This window comes from Anolis carolinensis, chromosome 4 (assembly GCF_035594765.1).
Source record: "Anolis carolinensis isolate JA03-04 chromosome 4, rAnoCar3.1.pri, whole genome shotgun sequence".
Lineage (NCBI taxonomy): Eukaryota > Metazoa > Chordata > Lepidosauria > Squamata > Dactyloidae > Anolis > Anolis carolinensis.
The window spans coordinates 226,174,165-226,199,782 of record NC_085844.1 but is presented as its reverse complement, the minus strand read 5'-3'; the positions used below and the strand labels follow the sequence as shown (position 1 = coordinate 226,199,782).

Genomic DNA, 25,618 nt, shown 5'->3' with positions numbered 1-25,618 from the left:
AGCAACTGTTATCTATAGATCCTATGAAATCCTGGGTCTTGTGGATTAGCAAGGTGCTAGAAGTCTTTAGATAATAAATTTAAATACCCTATCCTAAACTACAAAAAACTATAGGCGAGTGATATGGGACTCAATTGGATAATGACACTATAATTGTGTAGTGTGAAAGGGCCTCAAATCCTCATTCTAGTCTTGACATCCCAGCAGCCAGCTCCATCTCTTTGCCATCTGTTTCAAGGGATTTAAAAAGGCAAGCACTCTCTATGTTTCTTCCGCAGGCTCTTCTTATTTAAACACTGGTCATGAGGAAAGCCTGCCAAGTCTAGCTGAGTCTGGACTTGCAGAAGGAAACAAAACAAAAAACAAAAAAACAGAGAGATTGAGATGATGCTTCAGGAGCAAAGGCAGCAGAGCTGGCAGAAGGACAACAGTCCTCTTAAACAGATAGGTTACGAAGTTATCCAAATATAAGATGAAGGAGAGCAGAGGATGGGCTCAGGTCATCCAAAAGGCCTACTGCCAAGGGAAGACTGGAAAGGAATTATGGAAGATCTTTGTTCAGCATGAACTGATATAAGGCTGAACTCCTTGTATGTGTATTTGGGAAGAGAGATAGCTGAAGAGCACTAGAAGAAGCCTTAATTACATTAGGCAGTTAAAAACAACAATTTAATGCACCATAGGCATTAATGTACCATAGGCATTAAAATAACTTCAAAATCTGAACCTCATAGGAAGGAGGCTACAGCTCAGGAGCAAAGCCAATGTCTTGCATGAAGGCTGATCCATGTTCATTCTCTGAAATCTATAATTATAAGAGTTTGAAATAGCCTAGAGATTCAGAGCAGGTCAGAGGAGGTAATGTGATGTATTCCTTTCATATGTCACAGAGTTAATGTGGTGGAGTGGCTTCAACATTGGGTTACAGCTCCGGAGTCCATAGTTTGAATCCTAGATTGGCCATGCTCTTGGAGCAAATTAAGATTTTGTGAAATCAAAACTCTCCCCTTTTAGCTTCCCTTTCCTTATTCGGTTTGGATTCATATTTTATAATTTGTTTGCACCCTAAATAGTTGTTTGCCCTGTACCCCTGTTTACATTCAGCTCAAATAGTACAGAAATGTAAACCTTAATTTTTGTTTACATTTTTGTAATATTTACATTTTGAATATAAATATTCATTAAGTTTCCATCTCAATTGCGTTTGTTCAGTTTTTAAGGATATCATGGTAGGGTTATGATCTGATTTATTTTGTTATTATTATTATTATTATTATTATTATTATTATTATTATTATTATTATTATTATTATTATTATTATTTTAAATGGTAAAATGTCCATGCACTTTTTAAAGTAAGCCATATTCTTAAAAATCCAGAACCTATTTATTCTGGAGAAAGATTTGTGATGATCTGAAAGAAAGTGTAATGTCTAGAAATTTGGCTGCAGATGCCTCCAACCATTTCTTAAATCAAAATATGCTATATAGTCAAATGAAGTTCAGGTTTCTTTGATCTTATTTAATACCTATAATGGAATATTTATCTTTATTGGGATCAATGACTCCATTCCAATTGTCCATGTAAATTCAATTTTGTAAGTTTAGTTCATATGTCGTTTTTAACAGATTTTCATAAAACGTTCATTTCTCATTATCAGGCAAGCCTCTACACTACAGCACTTTCAGAAAGAGCTAAAAACTTGGTTGTTTCAGTAGGATTTTGACATTGTTTAAGATAGTTGCAAACCTAGAGGTTACTTTCATTAATTTTATATGTTGGTTTTATCTACTGTGTTATGGATCTTATACGTTGTTGTACTGCACCTTATATGTTGTATGGCACCATGGGAGATGGAGGCAAGGTATAAATAAAAGATGATGATGATGATGATGATGATGATGATGATGATTGAGACCATTAAATTATCCCTTTGGTTCTGTGTCTTGCCATTCCAGTTAATATCCACAATTATATGAGGTACATTTCTCTTGCCCATCTTTGAAAATGAATGAAAGGCATAATCTTCAGTTTTATATATTTTGTTCTTGTTTGCAAGCATGAACTCTAGGGCCACGCTTCTATTCTCCAAAAGTCAACAGTCTCTTTTCCTCATATAAGTCTCTTGAAGAAAAATACCATGTTCCCAGTGTAAAGTTCAATATACTGCTTAGCATACTTAAAGCAGGTTTGCTTTGAATGGATAAGTATGGCTTGATCTACAACCTAAGTGTCTGTTGGAGCAAGTATGCAATCAGCTATCCTCTAGGGTTGCTGTGAGTTTTCTGAGCTGTACGGCCATGTTCCAGAAGCATTCTCTCCTGACGTTTCGCCCACATCTATGGCAGGCATCCTCAGAGGTTGTCTTCTTTCTTCCCTATGTCAGCAGTCCAAGGATCTCACCAATAGATTGGTAGCATGGTTGTGAATTATCCTCTCTGACAGATGTTGTCAAGGAAAATATGACATGCCCATAGCCCAAGCAAAAAGGGAGCCCTGCAACTTTTCAGGCCAAGGGTTGCCTCAATGGGAGGGTTGGGTTGGTAATGATAAACATCAGGTTTTCTCTGTTCATTGACCCTCTCCTTCACACCTAAGCTGCAACTAGTCAAAAGTGGCAGCAGGTATAATTGTGATAAGCAGGTTTCCCACAAAAGGCGTTAGGGAGTTCTCTCAGAAGAGCAAAAAAATGAAAACATAAACTCAACATATTTAATTTCTTTGCCATAGGAAAAACTTTGATGGATGCTGCTGAATGCTTTTCTCATGTCTATCTGTTTAATATGGAGAATTATGAAATCAATCTCCAAGCTATCAAGCATTACATTTAATGTTTTTAATTGTAAGATAAATGGAGCTATGTTAAATATACTATTCTTTCTCAAGAACTGGAGTTCAGATTTATCTGTTTTCTTTCATTTAAGTGTTTTTCCTGAATAAGTCTCTCTCTTTTTGCTTTGGTTTTGTTTCTATGTTGGGAAAATCCACAAATTTATTTTCCAAGCTAAGGTAAGATTTAGTGGAGGAAACCTCCTAATATAGAGTAATTGAAGCATAGTGATGGCATGGTATCCTGAAGCATAGTGATGGCATGGTAACCATCTTCTATAGCCCCAAGACATTGATGCCTCTAATGCTGCTTTAGATATTAAGTGATTTTCAAGTTGATGCACTTATATAATAATAAATAAATAAAACTTTACTTTTATCCATGCCCTATCTCCCCAAGGAGACTCAGGGCGGTGTTATTATGTTATCATCCTTCAATTGTGGTTGTTTATATGTGCCTTTCCGTTGTCCATCGTTACCAGACAGTGTGAGTTGTCCAAAGTGACCGAGTGGGTTTTCATGGCTGAGTGAGGATTTAAATCATGGTCCCTCTGACAATTAAATCCAAACTACTACACCACATTGGATCTTAACTATTTCATTTATGAAAACCACTCAGGGTTAGAAATCTTCTCAGTTCTGCTTCTACCGCTTACTTTTCGGCTAAGCATTTGCCACTGAAGCATCAGGGAAATGGTTGCACCTGTTGTTTAAATTTATAGCCTAATGATTTTCTGGATGACTTTGACTAATGCCATCTAATCCAGTTCAAAGCAGATAATCAGGATTCAGAAACTGGGTTATATGGCAGTGTAGATCCAGCCTAAGAATACCCTATGAAATTCAAAGATTGCAAAAACTGACAGCTGAAGACACGTACATTACATTAGATCATTGAGGGCATGTACATTACATTATATAATGATTATATTTATGAGGGACTGTGTGTTTTTGTTTGTTGGTCAACCCTGGTTTATATTTTGATAGGAGGCCAAGAATGAAAACCATGTGCCATAGCCTATGTTTCAAAGGAAGTAACTGGCAAAACTACCTCTGAGTGTTTCTTGTCCAAGAAAACCCAATGAAATCCTTGAAGTCTCCACAAATCAATAGGCAATTTGAAGGCAAAGACACGTGTGTGTTTGATGGACTGTGAAGAATTAAGGCAACAATTGTTGCTACCACCATCAGGATAGAATTGCTCTCCTTTCAGTAACGGAGAAAAGACTTTTTACCAGGTTTTTATGGGAACAGAATCTATTTTTTTAATGTTGCTCTTCAATTGTTGATGACTCCCATAGCCACTTACCTGAAGGTCTGTTGACTAGGGCTACAAGTTGCCTCTGTCTGACTAAAAACATTCTCCCATCCCCAACATTTTCCCATGCTTAATCCAAACAAACTCCCAGAGTGGTTTAAAGAGGGGTTTTTTACATAGACTCTCCTCTTTTGGCATTCCTGCAAAAATGGAGGGGGAAAAACCATAACAAAAACACTATTTTTTACTCCCGCAAAAAAAAAAAAAAACTGCAAAAGAGAGTTGTTGTTTTTTTTATTCCTCCAAAAGTGAGAAAACACCTCTCTAGGGCTGGATCTACATTGCCATATAATGTAATTTGAGCTGCATTATATGGCAATGTAGATCCAGTCCTAGAATCTCTAGGCCCCTCAAAGTTGACCACAGACTTGCCCTGGAGAATCTAGAGATTCATAAAGAGAACCTATTAATCAAATCCACAAAAATGAAATGCACGAATGTGGACGGTTGACTGTACCAACTTCTGACATGTCATTTTCACCATTGGCAGGCCCCTTGGGTAAGTTTTGGAGGGGAAAACAGGAGGCTGTGGTGAGGGGCTGGATGCCATCCCCTGAGGGAACACCCAGGGTTTGGGTTAGGGTTGGACACAGAAACCCAGGAGGAACTGGGTTTTAAAAACCCAGTTCCTCCCAGGTTTGGGCCTGTGTAGAAGGGCCCTTAGACAGCTCTTGGAGAAAGTCAAGGCACATGACTGCCCTGTCCAAGGAAACTGCTGTTTTTCCTCTCTGTGTTTTGGCAAATTACTTCAATCTCTCAATATTTGCTGGGGTTAGCGGCACAAGAAAGGGACATAGTACTCCTGTGAAAGTGGAACAAATAAATAAGAATGTTTTTTAACCAGAGGCAAACTCCTCTCTAGGAATTTCCAGGTCCCCCAGCACAACTCTATGGCCACCTTCCAAAAAAATCATTCTGGAAGACCTATAAATGCCTAGAGAAGTGCTCTCCCCAGAAATCTGTAGATGCTTCAGCAAAACTATATAGTCAGCTTCTATTGGAAGTCAGCCACAGATTTCTACTGAAGGAACCAGAGATTCCGAGAGATAACACAATAATCAAATTTGCAAACAATCAAATCTTGAATTGTGGAGGGTTTACTGTAGTTGCCTGGCTAATTTGCCATTTGCAGATGCTAAAATATCATGCTCTTGGCCTAACAATGTCTGTGCAGTTGCTGTTTTTGGTGGAATTATGGTTTCAGAAGGCTGTTATAGGATTTTTCAAGCTATTTTTATATTAGGATGTAGCATATGCAAAATGTATTATTTTGCACTACAATTCCCCATCCTAGGTGAGGAATTCTGGGAGTTAACAGTAAAAAGGTAGCTTTCTTAGTTCTGCCTGGTGGTAAGGGAGAGATGGCCAAAATCACCATGTCTCCAGAGCAAAAACTTTTTTTGTTGCAATAAGTTGAATTCTTCAAGGAAAGGGAACAAACAGGACACAAAATGTGGATTATACATGTCCTTCTGACTTGCTCAATTGGTGCATTGAGTAAATGTTGTTAATCCTACAACAATTGTCGATAAAGTACTTATACAGTGACTATTGTAGGTTAATCCATAGATACATACGCAAATGGCACAGGAAGGATAGGCTTTTTAATAGCACTCCATAATTGCAAGAAACTTCAAAACAAGTGATGATCCTGTTGGCAAAGATGCTTTCAAAACAGAGCATGGTAGAATGGTTCCTTAACTGGACATATTTCCTAGCAAATATCTAGGAAGGTAAAATCCTAACTGTGTCCATCCTTGTAAAGTCAATGAGAAAATTTGAAGATTTTTCTCCCTAGTGATTTTTCTCCATCATTTGAGGAAGAGCGAGTGGTGTTCAAGAAAACTTGACATTTTCTGGATAATTTTGCACATTTCTGTAATTGCCTGGCTGACTGAGCTGTTAAAAGGAGTCACATCAGATAGTTTCAATATTTATTTCACATGTATATCCCACCTTTCTTCTTATAGAGGCAGCTTGATTTTTCTGAACAACCTTTTTGTGCTTTCTGTGTGCATGTGCTTAGCTACAGAAAGAGAAAAGCTACAGATATTGAACAGAGAACACAGCCTTTCTGATATGACTTGCTCTCTCTTCCTTTTACAATCAGTGCCATTTTAACTGACTAGTGGTATTTTTGCAAACACTGCAAAATGTAGCAGTTGATATCATCATTGTCTACATAACATCAGCATGAAGCCCGTTCAGAGAAAGGCAGTGCTTCATGTGCTCTCACCATATTTCAAATACATTTGCCTCTGGTCACATATGCATGTATTCTGAAAAAACAGTCACCTAAAGGGCTCAGACTGTGATGGTTGCAAATGCTTTTGCGAATGTCGTATCATCTATATATATAAAAGAGTGATGGCATCACGGCGACCCACAAAACAACAAAACTACAGGCCCCCCAACCTCGAAATTTGACAACACAACCCATCATCCATGCCTCTAGGTTGATACAACAAAAAGAAAAGAAAAATAAAGTCCTAATTAGAGAGAGAGGAATAATTGCTTTTATCCAATTGCTGCCAGTTAGAAGGCTAAGCTCCTCCAACTTGGTCTCCTAGCAACCCAATAAAAAATAATAAAAAACACTAAAAATTGATACAATAAAATACTATAATAACAGAAAATAACTAAAAATAATACAAGAAAATAATGAAATATAATAAATAAAAATATAACTTACAATAAAATTAATTAAAAAATGCAAATAACATCAAATAAAAATTACACAACAATTTTTAACCAATACCACCACCACTTTGCCACAGCAACACGTGGCTGGGCACAGCTAGTATTATATACAGGTAAAGGTAAAGATTTTCCCCTGACATTAAGTCTAGTCGTGTCCAACTCTGGGGGTTGGTGCTCATCTCCATTTCTAAGCTGAAGAGCCGGCGTTGTCTGTAGACACCTCCAAGGTCATGTGGCCAGCATGACTGCCTAGAGCACCATTAATTTGTTACTGTGAATTAAACAAAGCAATATATAATACAACAAAAACAAATTTCACCAAGATGTTTCCCCATTCTCTATCTCGGCTTGGTCCCCTCACTTCCATGTTACTGCTCCTAACTATGTTTTGGCTCAAGGATTCTGCTTCCTTCACTTGACACTTGCAGATCTGGGATGAGACAAAGCTTAACCTTTGTTTCTTCACTTTATCAGCTACCACTGAAAGGAATCCTCTGGATTATTTTCATACTCTGAGGTAAAGGTTACGCTCATATTTCTTTAGCATGAAAAGCCTGAGGTTGAGGGTTGGGTGTGTCAGAGGTGGTAACAACAATGAAAATAGGAAAATGGAGAAGTAGGATTAGGTCATAAGGCTGCCAGACGCTAGTGCTTCCTGGAGTGGCATTGACACACACATCACTTAGCACAGCCAATGTCAATAGGAGACCTGGGAGAATAAGGCAAAACCAAACACATTGAAACTCCTCGGAACAAGAGTCATAAAACCTGCACAAACCTAAACAAGTGGTAGAACAGCCCTTTTATCTGGCCCAAATCAATAATGAGGTCTTGCTAAGAGTGTTTGTCGACATATAAGTGGCACCCACTGCAGATTGGTTCACCAAGTTTATGACTGAAGCCTGAAACCACTAATGGAGAGAATTAGCCACAGCCTCCTTCCTCCCAAATCTTTGGTTTGTGCACATTTTCTAATCTGCCTCTAATCTCTGCTTAAAATCACCATAAAATATTATTTCCACAGCTGGGGATTTGTAAACATGTGTGATGCCTAATTGTCTTCAACATCTAAGTAGGTTCAGCCTCCAAACACCTTTTTAGGTAGGGTCACTGGAGCTATCTAAATATTAACAATGTAATACAGACAATAATGTTTCCTTATGGTATAGACTAGGGGTCACCCTAAGTCTGAAACAACTTGAACAATAATCCTAATTAATTTGACTTTATCTCATCAGACAAAAGGAGGATATAAAACAATATATAGGCAAAAACTACAAAACACAAATAGCCTATCCTAACACTACATTATGCTACAACTATAACTAAAAGCTGCCTTAACTATAAAACTACACTAATACATTCGCAAAATACAAAGATAAAAGACAAATAACTCCCAACCCTCCAGCTAATGGATATAGTTATCAACATATCTAATTTCCTTTAAGTCAATACCCTGTATAAATTTCTATATAATACTTGAACATAGTATTCTTCAAATCCTACTGCTGATAATCACCACCATCATTCCCCCATATAAACAACTATTACTTCCCAATCTTTATGAAAACCACTTAATGTCTTTTCTCTAATCAAAAGTGCCTCTTTTTCCAACTCTGAAAATTATACAGTTTCTTCAGCCAGACTTCTTGTGATGGAATAGTTGTATTCTTCCACCTCTGCATGTTATCTGACAGCTATTTCAAAATATCATCCATCAGGAAATGTATCTGAATCTAATGTGTTTTTCACATTAATACATGTCTACCGCATCTGATAAAAAGTTTCCCACTTTTGGTTACATTTCTGACAAATATTAGCAGAATCTTTAATTGTCTTAGAGAATATTTCTGGTATCAAATGCTATTAATAATCACATTATAAAAGTTGTCTCTAAGACCATAATTTCATGTAAACTTTAACTCTTTGTCCACATTTTCTCTCATTGATCCATGTGTATGTTATGATCAATATTGTGAGCACATTTTATCCTTCATTTCCAACAATAACCTATATATCTTAGCAATTAAATGCTCCTCATCTGTACACAATTGTATTTCAAATTCTGATTTAGCTGATACCTTCTAATCCATCTTGAATGGTTCATTTATCTGTCTATATAAATACTAGTGTAGAAAAAAGTAAGTAAGTAAGTAACTTTATTTTTCTATCCCGCCTCCATCTCCTGGCTGGGACTCGGGGCGGCTAACACGGGACAAAAGCCTGAAAATACAAAAAGGTAGAACAGTTAAAACATGTTACAATAAAAATACAGTAAAATCGACAATTATTCAAACATTTACCTTAAGCAAAACAATGCAATAGACCATCAAAACTCAGTTAACAACTAAAATCAGATTAAAATAAAATAGAATAATGGATCAACCAGGTTGGTGGAGGGGATAGCATGGAGGGGCCACTTGAACTAAAGTGCAAAAATATAGTTCTAAAGTGCTTGGGGCCAAGGACAAAGTGCAAATGTTTCTAGACCAATGGAGTGGGAGAACAAGAGAGGCCCATGGTATTTTACAGACTACAAAGATATTGTTCTCTGTTAGATTGGGCTCAATAGAATATTTCTTGGTATTGCAATGCTCGTGTAAATGTTTAGGGAAGTTACAGCTTCATAATACAGCTACTGTGCTGAGCCTCATTTGTGAGTATTCTCTGTTGACCTTGGTGTGGTTTCTTCCTGCCTGCCTTTCTTATATAGTCATAGTACAGAATGTGAAAAGCAAAAGACGTTGCACCAGGTTAAGTTTTTAATACCTGGCTTTCTTCTCTTCTGGTATATGGAATGTCTGAAAAAGAATATCAACGAAAAACAGCAAAAATGTTCCATTAATAATCTGTTTTGTGCTGCTGTCCATATCTTTCTCTGTGGTTGGCCATTCAGTAGTTTCACGTTATCCTGCTCAGATTGCCTAGTAAAAAAGACTGTGTATCCCATTGTCCATTTTTATCTGATGTCCAGCCCCTTCACAAATGCCTATTTTATTTGGGAGACTCTGCAAGTAGCAATGCTATTGTAAATATAATCTTTTGCCTCATGGGAACATCTGCCAGGAAAAGGTAATGTCAGTGGCTGGCTAATAGATAATATTTATTTATTTATTTATTTATTTATTACCGTACTTGTATCCCGCCCTTCTTACCCAATAGGGGACTCAGGGCGGCTTACAATAAAAGCACATATATAAAAATAATGCAGTACATTTCAATCAATAAAAATTTAAATGCATTAGGTGGTTTAGTAGCAATTCCAAAAGGCCTGACAAAACATTGGAATGCAATCAGAATGGATAGCATGACAATAGCGCAATTAAAAAAGGTAACACTACTTGGAGCATGCCCCATTATCTGATGATATCATATTGATTCCTATACTCTTGGATAGCACCTGAAACATTGCTGATCCCAAACTCCACTGAGTAATAATAATAATAATAATAATAATAATAATAATAATAAAAAACCTTTATTTATATAACACTTCATCTCCTCAAGAGAACTCAGGGCGGTTTCCCACATGTGTGCAAACAACAGTCAGTAATCAAAACATCATACAGCAGCATGAACATAACAAACATAATAAAAGCAACATCATAAGACAACAGTAAAAACAGTTCAATTAAAATGGACACAGTTACAATCAGTATATTCCATCAAGGAGTCAAATACCAGTAATCAGGGCTGCGAGAAAGACACAGTCAATTATAAGGAATAGATAAAGACTTGTACATCAGCGTATCATAGGGCCTGGGGGTGAATAGTGTGCAGAGCAAGGTCAGCATCTTAAACAGCATAACTAATCTTGCTCAAAGCCCTGCAGGAACAACCAGGTTTTCAGTTCCTTGTGGAAAGAGGGCAATATAGGGGCTTGCCTGATCTCTCTGGAGAGGGTGTTCCAAAGCCAGCGTGCCACCATTGAGAAGGCCTGCTCCCTCATCCCCACCAGTTGTGCTTGGGACGGCGGTGGGAGCGAGAGGAGGGCCTCCCCTGGCCGGTTCATAGGGGGAGATCACGGAGATGGGCAGGGCCCGAGCCGTATAGGGTTTTATAGGTCAATACCTGCACCTTGAATTGGGCCCTGCAGCTTATCGGCAGCCAGTGGAGCTGTTTCAGTAGGGGTGTTGTGTGCTCCCTATAGCTAGTTCCCATTGGAAGCCTGGCTGCTGATCTTTGAACCAGCTGAAGTTTCCGGGCCATTTTCACGGGCAGCCCCACATAAAGAGCATTGCAATAATCCAATCTGGATGTAACCAAGTCTTGGACCACCATGGCTAAGTCAGACTTCTTGAGGTACAGTCCCAGCTGGTGCACAAGTTTTAATTGTGCAAAGGCCCTCCCAGGCACTGCGACACTTGAGCATCAAGCGTCCATGCTGAGTCCAGGAGGACCCTCAAGCTGCAGACTTGCATCCTCAGGGGGAGTGCAACTCCGTCGAGCACAAGTTGCCACCTGATATCTCGATCAGTCCCGCAACTGACCAGGAAGACTTCTGTCTTCTCTCAATTACACTTCAACTTGTTAGCCCTCATCCAGTTCATCACAGCTATCAAGCACTAATTTAGGGTTGGGAAGGCTTCCTTGGAATTCAGTGGAAAGGAGTAGTAGAGTTGGGTGTCATCTACGTGAAGATGGCACCGAACTCCAAAACTCTGGATGGCCTCGCCCAGCAGTTTTATGTAGATGTTAAAGAGAATGGGGAATAGAACAGAACCTTGTGGGACCCCACAGGACAAAGGCCAGGGGTCCTAGCAGATGACCCCCAGCTTCACCATCTGGGTGTGATCCTCCTGGAATGAGCAGAGCCACTGCAAAGCAATGCTCCCAAGACGCATTCCGGAGAGCCGCCCCAGAAGGATACCATGGTCGACGGTATCGAAAGCCACTGAGATGTCCAGGAGAACCAACAGGGACACACTCCCCCTGTCTAGTTCTCTGTGGAGGTCATCCACCAAGGCAATCAAAGTTTACTGTGGCCAGGCCTGAAAACTGGAAGACTTTGAAACTCAAATAATAACTAATTAATTAATAAACTTTCACAGGGACTAGGGGCATATCCATTCTGCTAATTGTGGATCCATCAGTATTTCAGTATATGTTACTCATTCTTTTACTTGTATAGATCATGCAAACATTGGCATTTTTAAATCTACTCTTTGGCGTGTGCCACACTTATTTGCAATATCACCTCTAAGTATTTCTTGCCTAAGAAAACCCTATGAAATAAAGTCACCATAAGTTAACAGGTGACTTGAGGGAGCGCACACATGAATACAGGTAGAAATATACACATGCTTAGTCGAGTTATTACATCCCTGAATCACTTTACAAAAATGTTTTCCAGTATGTAAGAAGGGAAGTGCCTTATCTCTTGCAAATATTATTATATATCACCACAAAAGGGAAGTGCCCATGCCTTTTAATTGGCAAACACATCCCATTCCCCACCCCACTTGCCCCCTTTCAAAGTAGGGGAGGGGAACTGCAACAAAATACATGCTGCAATTGCAGCAGTGGGAAATTCTGAGGATGTGGAAAGAGGAATTCTACAGTCAAAATGAGGTCTACATCACTGGATGTTTACTAGCTCCAGTCTCTACAAAGAAACTTAGACCATTCTCAAAAACTACTTTTTTTTTTCTTCTTTCCTTCTGTACCCAACTTTACGATAGATTTTCCCATAGTTGACCATTGCAGGTTATGGCTGTGTGTGTGTGTGTGTGTGTGTGTGTGTGTGTGAGAGAGAGAGAGAGAGAGAGAGAGAGAGAGAGAGAGAATACTTTTATTGTACACATGTATAATTGAATGACGAGAAGAAATCAACTGAAATTATTTAAACCAGTGGTTCACAAATGTTGGTCTTCCAGTTGTTTTGGACTTCAGCATCCAGAATCCCTGACAATTGTCAAGCTAGCTAAGGCTTCTGCAAGTTGAAGTCCAAAACAACTGGAAAGCAAAGATTGAAAACCACTGATCTGTACTGTGAGATCAGGTCATTAAAGCCTCCAAGCCTTAACAAGATTGGTTTGTCCTCCCAATGAGAGGGTGCTTTCTTGCAACACACAATGCACTCACAGTGAAGACCAAAATACAACATGCAGACATGTGCATAGCAAATGACTGAGAGTTTTCTTTCATTTATTTCTAATTGTGGTTCACTGAACATGAATACTCAACAGTCCAAAATTCATTGTTAATCTAAAATAGGCAAACAAGAAAAGATGTCCATCTATTTTTGATTAAAATATTCATTGCGAACAAATAGAAATGGCGAGATTAATATTAACAAATCATTTTGAATGCCTTGTGATTTGGGAGAAGTTTTGTTGTCTTCCATGCTTAGGTAAACTATGAAGTTTTATTTTCACAACTCTATAATATTTCCAACCTATATTGATTTTCACATGGCATACATCACAAGAAGTCTATCTATGATCTACAAACATATGTGCTACCACAAGATTCATAAATGCAATGGAATAACACAGTAGCACTGGATCTAGGTATCTCAAGAAATTGCCTTCTCTCATATGAATGTTGTTGTTGCTGCTGTGTACCTTGACATCATTTCTATCTTATAGTCTATCACAAGGTTTCCTTGGCAAGATTTGTTCTTAAGATGCTTACCACTGCCTTCCTCTGAGCCTGAAAGCGTGTAATTTGCCCAATTGATTTCCATGGCTGAGTAGGAATTTGAACACTGGTTTCCAAGAGTCCTAGTCCAATACTCAAGGCAATACATCATGCTGGTTCTTAAGGGTAGCATAACTTTTCCAAATATATTCACCTGACAAGCTCTCTTGTCTGTACTCTGAATGTAAACCCTTTTGCTTGTTAAGGCTCTGATCCTATACACCAAGACAGGGAGTCATGCAGCCCTTCAAATCTTGTTGGACTGCAACTTCCAGCATTCTTCATGATCAATCAAGCTAAGGGCTCTTAGGAGATGTAGTTCAACAACATCTGGTCACTTCCAAGCCAGACTTTGAAGCTGCAAGGCCATTCAATGCTAATCAAGCTGGACAATTGCACCATTCACACTTGCCTCAAGCAGACAAGAGTTCTTTCTCCCACCCTGGACCTTCCACAGATATATAAGCCCCACTTGCATAGTTTTCCAACAGACCTCACAACCTCTGAGGATGCCTGCCATAGATGTGGGTGAAATGTCAGGAGAGAATGCTTCTGGAACATGGCCATACAGCCCGGAAAACTCACAGCAACCCATTGATTCCAGCCATGAAAGCCTTCAACAACACCTTGAAGAAAAGCTTTTTCGAGACTCAGATAGGTCCTGTACAGAAAAGCAAATAGTCTTATTCATGTCCCTTGGAGATTTATCACTGAGAGATTCATTACCTGGGGGCACAGCTCCCACCAGTGAACTAGTCTAGAATTTATTTATTTATTTATTTATTTATTTATTTACATCATTTTTATCCCGCCTTTCTCCTTGGGGGGATTCAAGGCAGCTTACAATAAATAGGCAAAAATTCAATGCCTAAAAACAGTGTACAAAACAACAATTCATATAAAAGCAGATACCATTACAAAATAAAATCACATTATATAAAATTTTAAACATATCCAAGACTAAAATCCATTCATCCAGAATCCTTAACATAAGTCTTGGTGCAGGTCATGTAAAGTCCATGTTCTCATTCATTAAAAGCTTGCATGCACAACCATTTCTATAAGGAGTGACCTATATTCCCAGTAAGATTATGGATTTCTAACCCATCTTTGAGGACAGTTCCACATAACAATAGCTTCCCAGCATCTGCAAATGACTTCCAAATCAAAAATTGACAATGACAGTGTGTGCCTTCCTAGATCGTTAAATGGTCTTTGGATCAGATATCAACCTGGGATCAACTTTAATCTTTTCCCTTTACCAGAATTTAGGTCTGTGACATTTAAAGCTTGAAAGCTCTTTTCCAACAAAAGCCGACTCAATGACAGATTACCTTGCCTATGTCATCTCCCGTTCTCTGGAACGGATGTAGTAAAAACAACGCAAATCATCACTGTCTGCTCCCTCTTGGATAAAACTCTCAGACAGTTTCATCTTTATATAGAAACAGGAGATAACAAACACTATCTTCCCTTTTGGCAACAACTCCCTGAATCTTCCAGCCAGTATAGTCAACTACCATGCTTGCTGAGGATCCTGAGAGACTGTAGTCCAAAAAATTAACTTGCAAGGCCCTCCCCAAACATCCTGTGCAAAGCAAAAGTTGTCCAACTCAGCCTCTCTTGCTCCAGCTAAGAAGTTTCCAGGTTTGAAATCAAAAAGATAGTTTGGTTCCAGAAACCAATGGAAAAAGCAGCAGAAGACATAGGCCCCTCAAGTCTAGTGAGGGGGTCTTTTGGGCTTTGTTGGTGCAGTGCTTTATTTTCCTGGATTGTGGTTTGCTGTCCTGGGTAGCCACCTAGTGGTAAAACTCACTCTGGATGTAGCCTTGCTCAGAGAGTTCAGCCAAAGCCTTCTGGCTCAAAAGCAAGCAAGTAAATACCATCACAATCATTTCAGTTCTCCACCCAACACAGGACACCAGACACTGAATATGGAAACATGACTTAGCTGGACTATAGCTTCCTGAAACACATTCTCTCTGTATAGATATACCGTACTTCTCCTCCTTTTTTCGTTTCTACCCTGTCTTTCCCCCAGAATGGGAACCCTTAAAGCTTACAAAAATTTAATCAAATACAGAAAGTGTAACATTGAGTCCCTTTGCATGAATGTTGTAAAAGTATAGCTCAGATAAAAGATCTGAAATGCATAGTTTGATCCATTTCTGGTTTAATCCATTTCTGAATGTCCCCATGATGTACGTACGCATTCCTAGTACAATATGCATGTATGCACACTCCACATGTTCGGTAACAACCAGACATACACACATTTAGGTAAGTGGCCTGATCAAACTTCGACAGATCTTGAAAAGGTTCCTTTTTAGGGGGGGCAATGGAAATGTTACTATACTGGCTGAGGCACCATGAAAGTTGTTCTCCAAACAAGTAACTTTCCCAGATCCTCTGAAGATGCCAGCCACAGATGCAGGGGAAACATCAGGAGAAAATGCTGCTAGAACATGATCCTACAGCCTGGAAACCACACCACACCCTAACTTTCCCAATAGCCTTGACCTGGGACTATGGCTCTTCTAGGGCAGCTCTATAAAACCTGCTGCAGGATTCTGCAGAACTCCTTCAAGCCTGTAACCCTGCTGCATGAACTCCTGCTTCCAATCAAATCTCATTGTGACTGGCATTAAAGGGGATTAGCTTCTCCCTGCAGCCTGCAACCCAGAGGGCTTCTCTTTTGCTTACTCAGAGAGAACATGGCTCCCCGCTCACAACAAGCCCAGTGCGCCTGGCTGGGCAGATGTCCCCTTCGGAGTGTGATGCACCTCTAGCTCCTCTTTGGGGGAGAACCAGCAGGTCCATCTGGAACATGAATGGCTATGCTTTGCTTCAGGACACACCAGGTATTCGGTAGTATTAGGACTTTAAAGTTTGACCAGTAGCCTGTTTGGGGAGGAAAAACAGTGTCCTGATGTTCAAATATTGCCGAATAGGTATATCCACAATGAACAATTACAGTTCTCCCTCCACATTTGTGGCTATTGATTTTTGCAGATTTGATTATTCACAGATTTGATTTGATCTCTAAGGCTCCTTCCACACAGTTGAATAAAATCCCACATTATCTGCTTTGGACTGGAATATATGGCAGTGTGGACTTAGATAACCCAGTTCAGAGCAGATATTGTGGGATTTTTTGCCTTGATAGTCTGGATTATATGGCCCTCAGTCCTCCAAAATGGTTCTGTGGCCAGCTCCCAGTGGAAATTGATCATAGTTACACTAGAAGACCTAGACATTCCTAGAGAAAAACTCTCAGGTTTAAAAAAAACCCCAATTTCGGTATTCATGATATTTCACTTTCATAGTGGCCCTGTCCATCAAGGCCCAGTGACTGTGGAGGGTCAACTATATAGCAGTCTTTAATTGTTGTGAGTCCATCCTATGGAATCCTGGGTTGTATAGTTTGGTGAAATGTTTAAAAGTTCTCTATCAGAGAGCTCTAGTGCAGGGGACAGCAGAGCATTTAAAGTACTTCTCTAAACTACAAATTCAACATTGCAAGGTGTTGTAGCAGTGAAACTGGTATCAAACTGCTGTAGTTGTGCAGTGTAGAAACCCAATGTTAGTTAATTGTGCAGTGTATACCCAAAGGTTAATCAAGCGAATCAAGAGAAATAGCTGCTTTAGGGCCCGTCTACACGGCTGTATAAAATCCAGATTATCTGCTTTGAACTGAATTATCTGGCAGTGTAGACTCAGATAATCCAGTTCAAAGGTAATAAAGTGGATCACCTGCCTTGGTATTCTGGATTATATGGCAGTGTCGAAGGACCTGTAGACACCTCTCTCATGGGAACAGTGAGGCCACTAAAAGTTTCCTCCATCTGAAATGTGAAAGTAAACGACTTATTATATAAATATTTTTATTATAGGAAAACACATAATAAAGATATATAGAACTGTCTTGGCTACAGAGCTACATGTTATTTATATACACTACTACAATTAAACAACTATAAAAATTACAAACTCCTTACTTTCTAACTGATGGTTAGTATCTCTTATTAGTCTACTCCTGCTAAACAATAATGTAATCAAATTTCTATTTAAAACCAAACTCTTCTAATTTATGAATCCTATTGTTGATAAATGACTCCATCGCTTTATGAAAAAGTAATAAATAGATTCCAATCTTTCCTAAAGTTGGCCAGAGATTTCTCCTTGATCAGCACAATCAATTTGTCCATTTTTGTTAATTCCCAAAATATTTGTAATGGTGCTAAGTAACCAGAATCACATGAGTGTAGAACCAAGCTGACAGGGTTCTCCTCCACCATCACCCCATTTCCAATCTGTTCATTTTCCTTTTATTTTATATTTTACAGTTATATTTGACTTTTTTGTTTTTCAAAACTGGAATTGTAAGATTGCTTGAAAAAATGATTAAGTAACAGTATTAGTGTGGGAAAGTGGGGTTGCAGAGAACCACAACTTGGTTAATTGGTGGAATTTCACTATTGAAAAAAGGAGCGATATTGAAGGGCCCCAACCTGGTATGTATCTGCTATCAATGATAGCACAACTGTGGTGGAATAATGGGTTTGTGCGATAAAGTTCTGAGAAAGAGAAGAGAGAATTACTAGTTCTAAATCACCCATCCCTAGATCAAAAATTTAACTACTGCACCACATTCATTCCCCTGTGGGTAATGTCCATATGGGCTATATTACTAATAATCATATAATCATAAAATCGTAGAATCATAGAGTTGGAAGAGACCTTATGGCCCAGCCACTCCCAAGAAGCAGGAAAATCACATTCAAGGCACCCCTGACAGATGGCCATCCAGCCTCTGTTTAAAAAGTCTCCAAAGAAAGAGCCTCCACTGCACTCAGGGGCAGAGTGTTCCACTGCTGAACAGCTCTCACAGTTAGGAAGTTGTTCTTAATGTTCAGGTGGAATCTCCTTTCCTGTAGTTTTCTCCTTATGACTTCTGCTTATATATTTATCATGTCTCCTCTCAGCCTTCTCTTCTGAAGGCTAAACATGCCCAGCTCTTTAAACCGCTCCTCATAGGGCTTGTTCTCCAGACCCTTAATCATTTTAGTCGCCCTCCTCTGGACACATTCCAACTTGCCAAGATCTCCCTTCAATTGTGGTGCTCAGAATTGGACACAGTGTGATTCCAGGTGTGGCCTGACCAAGGCAGAACAGAGGGATAGCATGACTTCCCTGGATCTAGACACTATACTCCTATTTATACAGGCCAAAATCCCATTGGCGTTTTTAGCTGCCGCATCACATTGTTAGCTCCTGTTTAACTTGTTGTCCATGAAGACTCCAAGATCTTTTTTGCACGTACTGTGAGTAATAGTAAATTCACTGAACTCACAATAGAGAGAGGAAACTATATACTGGCCATCTTAGGGTATTTTCGTAATTTTAAAACATGTTCTTGATTGTGCCAGCAATCTTTAAATACAAACTAGGTTCATGCTCCACCAGTCATTCCCCCTCCTCCAATTACCTTACTCAATATCACCTACCTTCAGCATGTTTCCATGAAAAAAAGCTTTGGGGACACCAGCTCTGGGAGTTAATCATTGCATTGTTTATCAGTTGATGATTGATTTATAAAGTTCATGGCTTTGGGTTACCACCATGATCCAATTTGATGAAATGCTTGGTTGACTTAAATTAGGCTGTTTATGATTATAATATAATTTAATTATTTTATGGCAGAACAGGGCGTCAGCTAAGGGTGGTTGCTGGGAGAATCAAACAGTGGAATAATAATAATAATGCTCTTCTATTCAGATGATAATTCATTAAGGTTTTTCTTACCTGGGCCACTGCAAGTTGTTTGAATTGGTCTTTTTCATGTGAGTGGCTAGAAAGAAGAATAAAACTTTGGTGATTTAGATTGCATAGATTTAAGTTTTGATAATTAAAAAAAACATTTTAAAAGTTTATGGAATTTTTTTTCTGTGTCAGGAGCAACTTGAGAAACTTCTGGTATGAGAGAATTTGGCTGTCTGCAAAGACATTGCCCAGGGGACTCCCGGATGTTTTGATGTTTTATCATCCTTGTGGGAGGCTTCTCTCATATCCCCGCATGGGGAGCTGGAGCTGACAGAGGAAGCTCATCCGCGCTCTCCCAGGATTCAAACTGCTGGTCAGCAGTCCTGCCAGCACAAGAGTTTAACCCATTGCACCACTATATAGCCGTGCTATGTAGGAAAGGATTGTTTTAGCAATTGTTAACATTTTTCATTAATTTCTGATAGGCTGAAATCCTATCAGACCAACAGTTCTGGAGTGATCTAAACTGATTTTTAATTTCACTGGGCTGGGCCTCTTGCAGCAAGAACAAAAACCAAGCAAGAAAAGATGAGCCTCACTTGAATCTTGTCTGGTTGGAAATAAACCAAGCTGTCCCCAAAAATAGGAAAATTGCTGAAGTGTACAATGTTATACTCCTTTTGGTTCATGACCAACAGTTCTGAAGTGATTTAACTGATTTTTAATTTCACTGGGCTGGGTCTCTTGCAGCAAGAGCAAAAACCAAGCAAGAAAAGATGAGCCTCACTTGAATCCTGTCTGGTTGGAAATAAACCAAGCTGTCCCCAAAAATAGGAAAATTGCTGACGTGTACAATGTTATACTTATTTCAACTACCTTGCTTTAAAAAAAAGATCACAGAAATACATTAGGAACACTATGTGTCTGCACAGTCTTTTCCCCTTTCAATGCTTTCTGATAATATTCCGGGCCCAATTCAAGGTGCAGGTTATTACCTATAAACCTCTAAACGGTTCAGGACCTGCCTATCTTCGTGACCGCGTCGTCCCCTATGAACCCACCCGATCGCTGAGATCCTCCGGGGAGGCCCTCCTCTCACTTCCACCCTCCTCACAACTGCGTTTGGTAGGGACGAGAGAGAGGGCCTTCTCGGCCGTGGCTCCCCAACTCTGGAACTCCCTCCCCAGGGAGATTAGGTTGGCTCCCTCTCTACCTGCCTTCAGGAAGCAACTGAAGACTTGGATGTTTCGGCAGGCCTTCGGAGATAGTCATTAATTAATCAGCCCCAGTGGGTTTTTAATAATTTATCCTGTTTTTATTATGGTCTTTCCATTTATGTGTTTTAAATGAAATTTTTATCTTGTATTGTTGTTTATATTGATATATTGTATTATTGTTTTATCTTTTTATATTGTGATTGTATTGTGTTGCTTATATTTTGTTCTTATGTTGTTTGGGCCACTGCCCCATGTAAGCTGCCCCGAGTCCCCGTGGGGAGATGGTGGCGGGATATAAATAAAGTTTTATTATTATTATTATTCCTCTACAACTGTGGCCTCTTCCACACAGGTAAATAAAATCCCACATTCTCTGCTTTGAACTGGAATATATGGCAGTGTGGACTCAGATAACCCAGTTAATGGAGATATTGTGGGGTTTTCTGCCTTTATATTTGGAATATATGGCTGTGTGGAAGGGCCTTGAGTTGCTTATCTGTTTTTGTCATAGCTTCCCATTTCTGGGCCTCCAAACACCTTCCTTTCCATGTCCCATCATCCTGTCCCACACACAATCCGCTGTCTCTCTCTTATTCACCACAGTATATTTGGGAACTAGGGCCCCTTCCACACAGCTGAATAAAAATCCCACATTATTTGCTCAAAAATCCCACATTATTTGTTCAAAGTAGATACTGTGGTATTTTCTGCCTTAATATTCTGGGTTCTATGGCTGTGTGGAAGGGCCTTAAGTGGTGAATTCTCTTTCATTTTGGGATTAAAATCTTGAATTTAAGTATTATTAAGGCTTGTCCTCTGAGCCCCTGGTCTCTTTCACACCACTAGAGCATTTTGATACCACTTCCAATGCAATGGCTGCATCCTATAGAATACAGGGATTTATAGTTTTGTTAGATTTTTAGATTTCTCTGTGAAAGAACACTAGGAATATATCTACGCTGTAGAATTAGTGCTGTTTGAGTCCACTTGAACTATGAGGGCTCAGGACTATGGACTCATAGAAGTTGTTGCCTAAGGCCCCTTCTGCACTGCCATATAAAATCCAGGTTATCTGCTTTGAACTGGATTATACAGCAGTGCAGGCTCACATAAGCCAATTCAAAGCACATAATGTGGATTATCTGCTTTGATAATCTGGGCAATTTGGCAATGCAGAAGGGGCCTTAAGCCAAATCTATGCTGCCCTATTTGATCTTTACAGGTGATTTTAAAATGTGGATTTTTTTGTGTAATGAGAGACTTGAGAAACTGCAAGTCACTTCTGGTGTGAGAGTATTGGCCATCTGCAAGGATGTTGCCCTGGATGTTTTGATGTTTCTACCATCCTTGGGAGAGGCTTTTGTCATCTCCCCACATGGGGAACTAGAGCTGACAGAGGGAGCTCATCCACACTTTCTCATATTAGAACTGGCAACCTTCAGGTCAGCAACCCAACCTTCAAGTCAGCAGTCTGCTGGCACAAGGGTTTAACCTATTGCACCACCGGTGACTCCAAAACCTGGAATAAACCGAGTAAATTTGGTTTACTCTAGTTTGATACCAATCAGCCTGAAATATCATCTGAATGTCTCCAGCTAATCCGTTTTGTAGCCAAGTTTTAAAGCTGTGTAGAAGGGCCCAAAGTGGTGTCAAACTGCATTAATTCTACAGTGTAGATATGCCCTAGGTGCATCACCAGAGTAGAAATCATATACTGTAATTTCGTAGGATGCAGCCATGACAGCTAAAATAACATGAAGTTGCTATGATTGTGGAGTGTAAGAACGTGATCTCTTTTCCCCCCTTTTCATTTTCCTGGCCATTGTCCTGTTGCATGTTTCAGTTTTCTGTTAGAAAAGAGAAATATCTTTATTTCTATCTGCTTCCCTCCATGGTATGTATCAGGAGGTGCACAGCCTGCAGATTGCTTTCTGGGTTACTCCAATGTCATAAAAATGCTATTAATTTTTGCTGCACCACTGATTCCTTCCCTGCCCAGTTATATTCCACTTTCCCACCAGCAGAGACTGGAAAGTTAGTAGAAAAGGATTCACATGTTAGCTAATCATTAATCAGCTAGAAAATCTAATTCAATTACCTTGCATTAGATGGTGATAATTCCAACTACTTTGTTTGTGTTTCATTGCTATTTAACTTAAAACACTGCCCTAAAACCCTTACTAGAATGAAGCTCAGAAATGCCATGAATGGTTTTATTCAAGCATCCTGCTCCTGCCTTCTTTCTCTCTGTCTTGTGATCGACATGAATTTTTTTAGGAAACCCAATTTCTCATCCATCCCACCCAAATTATTTGTTGGATTCCTTTTCTCCCTTACTATTATCCCATCTCCTTAATTACCTTAATTATCTTAATGATTACGGCATGGTCTCAGCAGAAGTCACAGGAATTTTTCTGGCACATACTTCTAATATCTATACCAGGCATGGGCAAACTTTGGGCCTCCAGGTGTTTTGGAGTTCAATTCCCACAATTCCTAATAGCCTAAGGCCCTTTTCTGCTTAAGCAGCTGAGGGGGAAAAGAAAGAGGCCTGACACTGTTAGGAATTGTGGGAGCTGAAGTCCAAAACACCCGGAGGCTCAAAGTTTGCCCATGCCTGATCTATACAGTATCCAACTGGAAGCAAGGAAGACCAGCCAGCCCACTTTGGCACCATCTATATCAGCGTTTCTCAACTTCGGGGTCGGGACCCCTGGGAGGGAGTGTCAGAGGGGTCGCCAGAGACCATCAGAAAAGACATAATTTCACAGTGTTCTCTGGAGGTAGGTGAACTACATCTCCCCTAAATCACTGTCAACTCCTCCCAGATCCCTCCAGTATTTTCTGTTGGTCATGGGGGGTTCTTTGTGGGAAGTTTGGCCCAAGAAGTTTAAATCAAGAGAGATGCTTCTTAAGGAAGGCAAAGATTTTAATTGGTTTGCTTCTATAAGTGGTTCTCAGCCTTTTTGTCTCCGGGTGCTTTGGCCTACAACTCCCAGAAAGCCCAGCCAGTTTACCAACTGTTGGGATGTCTGGGAGTTGGGGGCCGAGACATCTGGGGACCCACAGGTTGAGAACCACTGGCTGCCTATATGCAACTTAATTACAGATTTAATGACCAGGAATAGAGATGGGAGACATTCAGTGTATTTAGAGATGCACAAAGGTGATGATATTGGGGCCATGAGAGCCAAAGAAGACCTTAAGATCATGGGGGGGGGGGGAGGTGTACCTAGATACTGTATTTATATTTTTATGTTTTAATACCTTAATGTTAATGGTTTTAAATTGTATTTATGTGTTGATTGGTTTTATTGATTTTTTGTTATGTTTTATTTGCTTTGTATAATGTGGCATTGAATTTTTGCCTAAATGTATGTTGTACGCCGCTCTGAGTCCTCTGCGGGGTGAGAAGACTGGGATAGAAATGAAGTAAATAATAATAATAATAATAATAATAATAATAATAATAATAATAATAATAATAATAATATCATTGGTGGGGTTCAAGGGGCTCTTTGATTGTAGGTGAACTATAAATCCCAGCAACTACAACACCCAAATGTCAAGGTCTATTTTCCCCAAACTCTACCAGTGTTCACATTTTGGCATATTGAGTGTTCATGCCAAGTTTGGTCCAGATCCATCATGGTTTGAGTCTACAGTGCTCCCTTGATGTAGGTCAACTCCAACTCCAACTGGAATGCCCACCAAACCCTTCCAGTATTTTCTGTTGCTCATTGGGAGTTCTGTGTGCCAAGTTTGGTTCAATTCCATTGTTGGTGGAGTTCAGAATGCTCTTTGATTATAGGTTAACTATAAATTCCAGCAACTACAACTCCAAAATGACAAAATCAACCCCTCCTCAACCCCACCAGTATTCAAATTTGAGTGTATCGGGTATTTGTGCCAAATTTGGTCCAATGAATGAAAATACATCCTGCATATCAGATATTTACATTACGATTCATAACAGTAGCAAAATTACAGTTATGAAGTAGCAACAAAAATAATTTTATGTTTGGGGGTTACCACAACATGAGGAACTGGTATTAAGGGGTCGCTGCATTAGGAAGGTTGAGAACCACTAATCTATACTGTCATATAATGCAATTTCAAGATGCATTACATGGTCAGTGTAGTCTCATTAAGAATCTACACTGTAATATAATCCAGTTTGAAACTTCAATCTGCCCTTAGAATTTCTTCATTTGAAATTTTAAAACTTGGAATAAACTTTCCTTTAAGAGAGGAAAGCGAGATATAAATAAATATCATCATCATCATCATTATCATCACCTATTATGCTCTAGTCAAGAATAAAAATAAGGATTTCTGTAGCCATTTGAATTAATTAAAGAACCAGCTGTCAAATGTAACATTTCCATTTGGCTATTTAGTATCACCTATGATTGATAGATAGACCGGTTGAATAATTCACTGATTCTGAATTTTTTTAATGCTGAAAGTCCAAGTTAATTCACTCAGTGAAATTAAAGATATGTTTAATTTGTTGCTGTGGGCCTTCAAGTCATTCTGGGCTTATAGTGATGCTATTACAGGATTTTCTTGTCACAATATCTTTTCATTTGGGGATAGCATTTGCTTTTCTCTGAGGCTGAGAGAGTGGGGCTTGCCCAAGACCACCCAATGGATATCTATGGCCCAGCAGGATTCAAACTGGTCTTCGGAGCCATAGCCAGTACTCAAACCACTATACCATATGGTCTCTCTCTATTTAATTAAGTTGCCCTTTTGGTTAGAAATTGTCAAACAAAATTTCTAGCTTAATGGGTTTAATTACTTAGTTCATATCACTACCCACCAAAGAGGTTAAGGTGATTGTCATGGTTCATTGTCATCTGTTTTTCAATCTTCACAATGAGACCGTTTAAAGAAATCAATCTGCAGATTTCAGATCTCTTACTGTGATATTTTAACTAATGTATCTCCCTGTCTTTAAACCAGTGGTTCTCAATCTGGGGTCCCCAGATGTTTTTGGCCTTCAACTCCCAGAAATCCTAACAGCTGGTAAACTGGCTGGGATTTCTGTGAGTTGTAGGCCAAAACACCTGGGGACCCACAGGCTGAGAACCACTGCTCTAACTTTGAGCCCAATGTACAAAAAGTAAATATATTTATATTTAT

General features: G+C 39.3%; 1 protein-coding gene and 1 long non-coding RNA gene across 3 annotated transcripts in view; one reads left to right on the top strand and one right to left on the bottom strand.

The window, feature by feature from the left end:
- The window catches only part of hnf4a (hepatocyte nuclear factor 4 alpha), a 67,789-nt gene that overhangs the window by 2,216 nt on the left and 39,955 nt on the right, over positions 1–25,618 (top strand). The gene's annotated exons all lie outside the window — the stretch shown is intronic.
- The window catches only part of LOC103278774 (uncharacterized), a 47,412-nt gene that overhangs the window by 16,582 nt on the left and 5,212 nt on the right, over positions 1–25,618 (bottom strand). For both annotated transcript variants that reach the window (XR_010005589.1, XR_010005590.1), the window contains exons 2-3: positions 19,296–19,341; positions 8,930–9,071 (exon numbers count right to left, since the gene is read on the bottom strand). This is a non-coding gene — a long non-coding RNA (uncharacterized LOC103278774). The remainder of the gene's footprint in view (positions 1–8,929; positions 9,072–19,295; positions 19,342–25,618) is intronic.